The sequence below is a fragment of the Pelodiscus sinensis genome, chromosome 17, assembly GCF_052426305.1.
Source record: "Pelodiscus sinensis isolate ZL-2025 chromosome 17, ASM5242630v1, whole genome shotgun sequence".
In the NCBI taxonomy this organism is placed as follows: Eukaryota; Metazoa; Chordata; order Testudines; family Trionychidae; genus Pelodiscus; species Pelodiscus sinensis.
This window is the reverse complement of record NC_143068.1, coordinates 19,627,556-19,638,447: the sequence shown is the minus strand read 5'-3', so window position 1 is coordinate 19,638,447 and position 10,892 is coordinate 19,627,556. Positions and strand designations below refer to the sequence as shown.

The 10,892-nt window shown below is 43.2% G+C and overlaps 1 long non-coding RNA gene across 1 annotated transcript in view; it reads right to left on the bottom strand.

The window, feature by feature from the left end:
• Positions 1-265: 265 nt before the first annotated feature.
• Positions 266-10,892, bottom strand: part of LOC142818849 (uncharacterized) — a 124,305-nt gene continuing 113,678 nt past the window's right edge. Inside the window, exon 3 of the long non-coding RNA XR_012896518.2 lies at positions 266-9,757. This is a non-coding gene — a long non-coding RNA (uncharacterized LOC142818849). The remainder of the gene's footprint in view (positions 9,758-10,892) is intronic.

Below are 10,892 nucleotides of genomic sequence, written 5' to 3'. Positions count from 1 at the left end.
TTATCCTAACTGTGCATTGTAGTATGATTACATTAATCTCCTGAGTGACTTATTATGAACTCACTTATAAAAAGAAGAAATGAAAGGTTTTAGTATTGTTTTGACTTTGGGGTAGATGAAAAATTAGTGGGAAAAGATTCAGATACTTGCTTCCTGCTGCCAAGAAAACTCTGACTTTAAAAAAATATATAAATGGAAACTCTCTCTCTCTCTCTCTCTCTCTCTCTCTCTCTCTCTCTCACACACACACACACACACACACACACACACACACACTCTTACTTTCTTCTCTTTTCATTTCTCTGGAATAGCCCTTGTTCTACAATTTTTGATAAACTTTCAAGTTTGTTTGCTTCTTGACATGAAGGCATCATCATATTAAGTGCATTTTGCATATGACAGCAATTATACTCTTAAATTTTACATAACACCTGTTCTCACAGGGTATCACAAAGTGTTATATTATTATACAGATTGTGAAACAGATTTTCTGACACATTAGACGTGCACTTCGATGCCTAAATCAAGTGCACAAGTACCACAATTACACATACAAAATGTTAAATAGTGCATGCAAATGACTGTTTACTGTCATTTTTTCAAGCCATTACCTGATATCCAATTGTAGTAATTGCCTGTGCTAATGATGTATGCCTCTGTATGCATAGCCTGTTTGAAAATCTAGGCATGCTATTAATATATGTAGATACCACTTTATTAATACAAAACAAAACCTATGTTTAATGACAGTTAAGGTTGCATCAAGATAAGCCTCATTCACTCAAAGTGTCTAAAGCATACAAGTCATAAATGAAGCAAGAAGTCTTCTGTGTTGTTTGCCACCTGCAAGTACCACATTCCAACACTTCATAAGGCTTTGGCTTCCATTTCCAACACATACCAAAAAGCAAGATACCCAGCTTCTATCGCAAAACCTTTATGGTAACTTCATACATCTTTGTATCAACATATATAATCATCACATATTCTACGGTCTGGGAAGTTAATGTGCTTTAACATTGCTTAAGTCAGCATAAAACCTAAACCCAGTAAACATTCAATTTTGGATTTTTAAATCCATTACAAAAAAAATTCCCCCCCTTTCTCTACCTCTTTTTTTTCCTCCTACATGCTCTGTTTCCTTTTCTTTCCCATTTGCTCCCATATTTTTGAACCTTTTCTAGAGGCAGCATTGAGATATCAATTTCTGTTAAAAAATGCCTAAGATAGGACATTTTCAATCAGCTCTAATAATGGATTAAGGCAATTGAATTCTTGCTGTCCAGTTATAGCAAAGCAGATCACATCACCTGGGAAAACACAGATGGTAGTTCAATCTGTGTGTACGTATCAAGTGCAACAGGCAGCACTAATGTTAATGATAAAACTAAACAAAACTAACAAGACAATGCCGAGGAAAGGCTGTCACGTAGGACTCAACTCTTGCTATCCCATAATGGAATCAGATCTTAAAACAGCTTCTTAATCTTATTATATATTTTAGAAATGTGCATCCATCTGTCCGTCTATGAGTCCGTTTGTTCAAGAACTCTTAAACGGTAAGAGCTAGGACTACCAAATTTGGTGTGCAGCTTCCTCTTGTCTTAACTTAAAACAAGGTCAGGGTTTGGTTATGCCAGGACAATAGGATGTTCCTGGAATTCGACAGTTTCTCCGAAAATGGAAAGGGGGAGGGGGTCTGGCAGGAGGGACAGTTATACTGCAGATCACAGGGGGCAGCAAGAGGCCAGACATGTGGACCAGGACAGCTATAACCCCATTTGGACTAGCAGGGGGCCAGGCTGGAGAAAGAGACAGCTATCCATTATACATTTCAGATAGTTTGTGTGTTGTGTGTCTATATGTCTGTCTGTCCCACAGCCAGGGGACATGCACTCCGCCCTGACTGCACCCACTACAGCAGCCATGGACAGGCACTTCTTACCTGGCCTCAAACTGCTGTGGTGTGAGAGGGTTGGGGTTTTCCTCTCTCCCCAGGGACAGCCTGCATACTGAACCCTTCATCCTCAGCCCACACAAGCACAAGGATTCAAATGGAGAAAAACAAAACGTGTTTGGGTTAAGATCCTGAGCAACACTAGATAAATCTTCTTATAGAGTGTATAGGACAGTATTTTCAAAAAGCCATATTTTTTGTGGTCTTGTTTGCACCTGCAGCTTGATACAGGTCAGTTCTGAGTACTTGTACCTCTAACTTTGTGATTACAAGTGTAAATTATATGGTTAGACATCTAAGTGTTCCGATTTGCACCTGTAATTTATTTTGCAGGTACAAAACTATAGGTGCAATTTTTGCAGGTGTAAGTTGTACCAAAACCAGACCTTTAGAAAACTTACTGCTCCACCCTGAGAGAGATTCTCTTAGGATATTGTAAATACATCGGCCACCCTTCTCTCTCTTTCAGGGTACATCTACACTACAGCTGTAGCGCGAAATAAGCTGCACAATTTGAGCTATGCAAATTGCGTAGTTTATTTTGAGTCAATTTCAAAATAGCTTACACGGCGCCAAATTTTGAAATAACTATTCCATAACATCCCTTACTTCTCGTTGAATGAGGTTTGCAGGGACATTGGAATAGTGAGCCCATTATATTTCAAAATAGGTATCCCGAAATAGCACTTCAGTGAAGATGTAGCCACACTGATTTTCTTTCTGTGCAAAATCAAAAATATCCTGTTCAGTCAGGAAATCAGGAGTGCATTATCCTCACCAATGAATGATGCTAACTGTCAAGAATGCTGTGACCTATTTGCTAGAAACTAAGCCACAGTCAGGTTTGTTTTCACTGATGAAGTTACCACTCTGTGCCAAATATGTCTTTCCACAAAAGATTCTTTTTAGCATACATCACAAAGAAGTGTTCACTATAGCAGCAGTTGACATTCTTAAGATTCACTGTTTCAGTAGAAAACACAAATGTGGAGATCATTTGCAGAGAAAGGAGACAAGACTGAAATCTCAAGAAAAAAGGGCAGAGGAGAAAAAAAGACACAAAACCTCAAACCAAACCCAAATCACGTGTAAATAAATAAATCTGGTTTTCTGAAGCCAGAGGCAATTTAAAAAGGAATGATCAAAATTTCTAAACCCAGCTTCAGAAGAGGACTATGTAAATCTTGCCTCCTCATCGTTTGCATTCAGAAAGGAAGTTTCATGCAGTTTCAATAATGACTTTTGTACTTACCAATGTAATTAGTTTGTGTAGCTACCTGAGTATGTAAATATATATTTTTAATGGGGAAATGAATATGAATGGAAAAAATTCAGGCATTATTTTGGAAGCTGGTTTGAAAACTTGCCCCATGTTATCAAAATGGTAGCAGAGTTAAAAGACTGTGACAACATGGCCTAGAATGTCACTAATGAAAACTGACTTCAATGACTTGATTCACAAGACAGTGGATTGAGTTCCAGCACTTTAAGAAATATCCCTGACATGCACTCAGGTCTCTTCCAGAACAATCTTTTTTCATCTTCTCACACAGAACTTTTTCAGCTTCACTATAGCTACGTCTACACTACAAGGTTTTTGCACAAAACCAGCTGCAGTTGCGCAAAAACAAATGAGCTCTTGTGCAATTAAATGGGCTTTTTCCACCGTAGGTAAACCTTCTTTTCTGAGGCATAACTGCTTTTAGTGCTACAGCTATTATGCAAGAACGCAAGTGTGGATGCTCCAGAGGGGTTTCTTGTGCAAGAAACCCCTATGGAAAAAAGCCATTCTGTGAATGGCAATCAGAGCTTTCTTGCACAAGAGCATCCAGCAGTGTGGACACTCTCTTGCGCAAAAGGACATTGCTTTTGAGATGTGCTTTGAGGTGTGGACTTGCTTTGCGCAAGCAGTTTTTGTGCAAAAACTCTTGCGCAAAAGGCTTCTTGCACAAGAAGCCTGTAGTGTGGACGTAGCCTAGGTGTTTCACCAGAATCTGAGAACAAAGTTAGAAATTTTTTCTATACAAATAGGTTTCTAATGGAAACAGAAAATTTCTCTGAACTTTTTTTCTGCTCTCTGATCAGCACTCAACACTGTCTCAGAATCCTTCATTACTGTTTTTTCTTTTGGTGGAAGCTTCTGTGTAGACGCTGTGATGTGGCATTCCTGTGTAGTTACTTTAAAAGGAAATAATATCTTGTTTATGGACCTAACCTAAACTGTTTGCCACACATCAGGGATATGCATTAGCATACCAGCTGTCACCCTGTCTTTGCTCTTCACTTGGTATATTTTAAACATCCTGCTGTCAATTTCTAAGATACTCTCCTTAGCATTGACATATTTTTCCTACTGAGATGCTCCCCTAATCTATCTGAATCTTTTTTAATTCTTTGTTAAACCATTAGAACAGGTTCATGACCAGTTCTTGTTAAAATAATGTTTTATGTCCATTTCTCTGCTTTCAACAAGCTGAATGTTTGTCTCTTCTCCTGATGTACTGTCCCAGGGTTCATAGTTACAAATTGTTGTAAAAAGCCATCAAACCAGTGTCTTTGAGGCCATGATTTCTAACATCTCACAGAGTTATGAATTTAAGTTCCCATGCTTATCTTTTGAAGGCATTCTGAAGGTTTCCTTTGAAAATGAGGACTCATCGCTCAGATACAGAGTGATCACTTCGTGAAAAGTGTTCACCCATGGGTAATAGCATGGTTTTGTCTTATCATTTTTCTGTGTGATTCAGCTGAGATTGTAGTGATTTCCTGGTTTCAGCCATGTAGTTGTTATCGAGGCATTTGATGAACCACATCATGTGACACTGACGTTTTCCATAATGGTGTTTTGTCCTGCTCTAACTTATTTCAGAGCCTGATATAGCTTATGTGTTGGAAAAAATCTTTTCCCTCTATATGGATAACTTCTGTGTGAAATGCAAACATGGGAAATTTCAATGTGCATCTTTTGAAAATGGCCAAGGTTCCCAGAATAGTCTGTTTACTAAATACTACGAATTCTATGAGATTTCTGACCAGGGCATATACTAGAAGACAACTCCATTTCTCCCCCATTCTTTCTTTTGTGAGAGGCTGAGTCCACACCCAAACAGGCCCGGCCTTAGTGCAGGATGAGCAAGGCGGTTGCCTTGGCCCCACGCCTTCAGGGCCATGTACTGCCTGGTGCCCACTTGCCCAGCTGCTCTGGCTGAGAGCTGCCCGACCATGCGGTTCAGCCAACCACAACATGCCGCCTTGGGCCCCACAAACTCTTTGGCTGGGCCTGCACCATATTTTTTCTATTTGTTTCTTCTGTGTGGTTAATCTAATAATTTTTCACTTCATGTCTTTCCATTGCTTATTTAGTTAAACTAGCCTTTTACAGAATGAGTCATGAGATGGATTCTACCAGAGAAGTGGTCATCACAATTAGAAGGTGTACTTTTCTCCACACTGCCCTGTTTTCTTCTCTCCTTGTCTGGTTTCTGGGATATGAGAGGGCTGTATCACAGTATTATCCTCTCATTGCTGATGAGACAATATACCACAAGATGTCAACCAGTCATTTTTTATAGTTCATAAGCAAGCAACACTGAACCCAGCATTTTATAGGTAATTGTCAGGATAGGCCAGTCTTTGAGACCTAGGGGTGACTCATATTTCAGCTTCTACTCACCAATTTGATCTCTTTAGAGATGGGATTCCAGTCTGCCATCTGCCAATAAGTCAATACTGCTTTGTTTTAAATTATTGAACGAGAGAGAAACACCGCAGGATATTTTCTTTATTATTTATATATTGATGTGTGACACATCAGAATGTAAACAATAATGAAAATATCCTGCTGGTGTAAAAGTATTTTACAGAAATGCATACATGGGTCCTTGTCCCAATAAGCTCATGCTGGATGGGTGCAGCATAAGCAATATAAGGGTGAGGAACAAGGGTGAAAGCAGATGGACACATACGTGGTCAATGAGCAAGGAAAGGCTTACATAAGAAAGTTTGAAAGAAAAATTTGAATGTTTTCCCTTTAAATCAAGCTCTGGCCAGTCCTAGTCATAGAATACCATTTACAAGCTCAATGCACATAAAGGGCATAAATCACAAGGCCTATTTTCTATCCTCATCCATTATCTTTCCATCACCATCAACATTGCTGACTCTTCCTTTTCCCTAGGTTCTAGGGACTCTCCCCTTTGGTTTCTCCTGCTGCGTCTCCTTTTTGGCTTCCTAATGTCACCCCTCAGGGATGTAACATTGGTCCTTCTCCCTTTCTCCATCTCCTCCCTGGACAACCACTTTCAGTCTATTACACAGTTTCAGCTACCATCCGTAATACTCTTGGATTTCTCTCTCTGCCCATTATCTTCCTCCCTTCATTCAGACTCACATACCTTCCAGGATATTTTCCCACTAACTGACTAGAATTCAAACTCTAATTACCTACAAAATCCACTTCTCTGTCACTGCTGGTAATGCCACCATACATATTCCTCTGAAGGCTCACAATCTGAAATTTTCAACTCCATCTTTCTTTCTTTCTCTCTCCTCCCCCACCATCAACACTGCTGCTATCTCCTACTCTCTGCTGCCCTTCCCTTTAATTGTTATGGTATTGGGGAGTGTGTGGGGGAAATAGGTGGGGAGCAGGTATTTGGTTCAGCTTAAAAGTTTGCTTAATTTGATTTAAGTCTGCTACCAGGGGGAATCTCATGGAATTTCTGGCCACATGTAATAAGCTCCAATATCATTCCCTAGTTCTTGGGTGTGGCAGGGTCTGCGACTTCATCTCTCATCACCACATAGACTGAGAAAAACTCACAAAACTTTTGATGAGCATTTCCCCCTTAGATCTCCATTAAGCCTCTGCAGCCTGGCTGGTCTGTACAGCTCCAGTAGGCTTCATTACGCACATACAGCAGGGTGCAGGCTGGGATTTGGCTTTGGATATTAAACATATCTGCACAAAAAAGTGTTCTTACTCTAATAATGCACTGTTATGCTTCTCTGCATACAAAGTCAACATTGTCAAGATCCAAGTTCAATCTTTAATGAACTCTAAGTGAAAGTTTTTTTAAAAATTTTTGAATAAATATTTAATACTTTAAAGAATTATTGGTTTTCCAGTTAAATATCTACAGTAACTCGAAGTACAATTTGAGTGTGGCTCAGTGAAATGCAAATTTAGTAAATTCCAATTCATCAAACAGAAATTTTACTATAAAAAGGTTTCAGAGAAATAATACCTGTCAGCTAACAATTAATACACCCAACACCCCTAAGTACTGCATTGAACTTTAATGAAAGGTTACTTAGTCAGTTAAATTGCTTTATACCTTGCAAAATTAAAGGTAAGTAAAAATTAACATCAGTGTTCCAGGAAGAGAGCATGCAAACAAAATTCACCCTAATGACAGAGGAATATAATGTTTTCATAGAATATTGTGAACCATGTTTCCATTTAAAAAATTGCCATGGAATTAAAAATGTCACTCTGAAAGTAATTTAAACTGCTGAACAATAGAGTTGTTGAAATTTATTGCATTTTATTATATATAGGAGATTATAAATACATGTATGGATATTTAATAATACATATATGCACTGGGTGCACACCAATCATGGATTCTGCTTTTGAAAATCTGGTCTACAATAATATTTACATTAAGATTTTTCAAAGTTGGGTCACGGGCCTACCTGGGTAAGCTGCTGGCAGGCCACAAGATGCTTTGATTATTTAACTATCCATGGACATGGAACCTCATGGAGTTCTATTCGTCTGCAAGGTCCTTTGTTTCCAGCCAAGGGGAGCTGCAGGAAGTGGCGTGGGCTGGGCTATCATTTCCCACTGCTCCCCTTAGCTGGAAACAGAGAACCGCAGCTTTGAAAACCCCTGATTTATATAATCACTGATCATACTGCAGCATATCACTGGGAGGGCATGTCCTTGCTTGACGTTTGGTAATGAGGTCCATATGCCATATGCTCAGGGGCAAGGTCTGTCAGCACTCCAAGAACTAAGTTCTATCCCTGGGTCAATTCCCATAAACATTCCCACACTCAAACAACAAAGGATTCCTTTACTACCACTGCCAGAAATACAAAAGGTGCAGCTACCCTAGGAACAATACAATAGATCAAACTGAGATCCTAGCTCAGTCCCAAAAGGCAGCCAGGTAAATGGTCTTACGGGAGCCATATACCAGCTTGTCCATGAAGAGGTTCCAATTTCTAGAAAATCCTAACATCATGCACCTCATCAGTATACCCCATGCTGGTGTTCATGATCCTGCCCCTGTAGTCAACCAGGGTGTGACGGACCCAGCAGGGTCCGCACTAGGAGCGGGGGAGGCCCCCCCTCCCCAGCGGGAAGCGGCGGCCAGGGATGGCCAGAAGCCGCTCGGCGCGGCTCCGCCGCGGCCAAAGGCGGGGGCGGGCGCGCGCCAGAGGAGACGGGGGAGACCCCGGGAGCCCGGGAGGCGTCCGGCGAGGGCGCTCCGGTTCGCGCCCCGGGCGGAAGCCGCGGGCGCGCTTCGGCAAGGGCCGTGCGGGAACCCCCAGGAGGGGGCGGGGCTGACGCCCATGACGTCACCCGTCCGCGCCCATAACAGGGGCGCCAGGACGCCCAGGCAGGGGGAAGCAAGCGGGCAGCCACCCTGGCTTCCCGGCACCCCAAGCACCCGGCTGTCCGGGCGACCAAGGGAGACGACTCCGGCAACTGGAGACTTGCCCTGGGACGAGCCCGACGTCTGCGACGGGGTAAGTGGCTTGGCTCTGCACCGGCCCGGGGGGCCGGCGCAACGGGAGTGGAAGGAGTCCGAGGCGGGGCCGTTCTGGCGCCCGTGGGCAGGCGAGTTTCGGGCGGCTGCCCCGCCTGCCGTGAGGGGAGCGCTTTAAAGCACCCACCTCACTTAGGGCCTCGGGCTGGGACCTGGTGGTGAGGGCGGGCCCGGGTCCCCCACTCCCCCACACCCCGACCTCAACGTAGGTCCACTAGGCGACGACGGTCGCACACACCACCCCTCCCCTTACCCGCGGAGAGGGACAACAAGACAAGGGGACAAAACTTAGAGGGACGGCTCAAAAGCCCCGGTCAGACCCCCGGCCGGGGGCTGCCCGGGAGGTTACAGGTCCAGGTTCGCTGAGCCCCCTCGGCCCTACACGGGGCGAGGGGTGATCGCACCTGGGGCCGGACTCGCCCGTGAACCCCGGAGGACAGGGCAACTGGGCGTTGGAAAGGCGGTGGGTACGCGGAGCCCCACCCCACCCCGCTGGCCTAGCCCAGGGGATTTGGGGGGTGCAGAGCTCGCACCCTTAAAACCCGCCACACAGGGTCTGCAGAATGATGGAGTCTGTGGTTTATGTACTCATGTGCTCCTAGTGGAGGGCAAAATATAGCACATGAGTCCCATTGATAGACCCAGAGCAGTTCAGAAAGTCCTTTTTCTCAAAGCCAGCAGCTATTTCAGGAACACTACCATCTCCTCCAATGTCAAATAAATCACATTCCAGATTGCCTCACAAAACTCCACCCTCATGCTTCCCACAGATGACTTGCAAGCACCAAACTGCTTAGTCAGGAACCTGGACTAAGCTATCAGGTGACTATAGCAACTATGGCTTCTGGACCAGCATGCCTTCCCTCATGCTTGTGTCCCGATGCTGGAGGATCCAAGCAGTGATCCAGGAGCATCCACATCTTCATGTGAAAGTTCTGCAGCCCACTGCTGGTCATGCCAACTCTGCATGACAATAGGAGTCCACTGGCCAGTGTTGTAGCTGGTGCGTGCAACAGTCACTCTGCATTCAGAATAAACAGAAGAAATGCTCGTAATTGTTTATGAGATAAAATAACTGAAACAATTGGGGCTGCTACCCAAAGGATAGGCCTCATGCAAGGCTGGTTAGGAATCTCAGCTATGAGGACATAGGGTTGCCATGGGCTGAATGGAAATGCAAGGGGCTGTGTGTGTGTGTGTGTGTGTGTGTGTGTGTGTGTGTGTGTGTGTGTGAGAGAGAGAGAGAGAGAGAGAGAGAGAAATAGCAGCCAAAGAACATGGAAGAAGCATGTAAATGGAGCAACAAGCCAGCCCCAGAAGTTGCCACAAAAGCACCTGTAGTGTGGCTTTGGGAAAAAACTAAGGAAGAGAGATTTTGGGTATATTACTAGTTCCTTTTCTTTCTATGCAGAATTTAACTTTGGCCAGTGGAACATTAGTTTCTATTCTCAGCCATCATGCAGAAAACCATATCAACAAAGATACTCAAAAAATTGCAGTAAATGTAAAAATTCAAAAAAAGATTTTGTGGAAGCTCCCACAATTCCTTTCCCCTCAATTTTTCAACCATTGTCAAAAACAGAACAACTGGTACAATTTACAGAGTTGTTAAAAAAAAGAGTCAAGATTGGAGAGACTGACCTCCCATCTCTTCCGTGGGGCTTGGTCTACACTAGAACAGGCAGGCTAGCTTAAGGCATGCCATCCAGCTACGGAAAATGCATAGTTGGGTTTGGCATAAGCCGCGCCACTGCAGCATCTACACTGCGAGTGGCTGATGGGAGCACATTCTCCCATTGGCTTCCCTTACTGCATACAGAATGAGGAGTACTGGATGTCAGCAGAGGCTGCCCTTAGTATTTGATTTGGAGATCTAGAACCGGAGGGTCAATCTTCTCCATTGTGTAGATGTACCCAGAGATTCATCCTTCAGTTTAGGGTTGAGGCACAAGTAAGGGACTGTGTGCTAGGATCTAGCAGTTCTACTTTCCATGCTGTAGACATTCTCTGGGTAAATACAAGGCATCCTTCTCTGATGCTATCTGAGATCTTTTACACACATTAAATTCACTTATTTGAATACATCATCTCCATCACTAGTTACTATCATAATGCTGTTTAGGTATATTCTTTTCCAGTTCTAAATAGCATTTGTA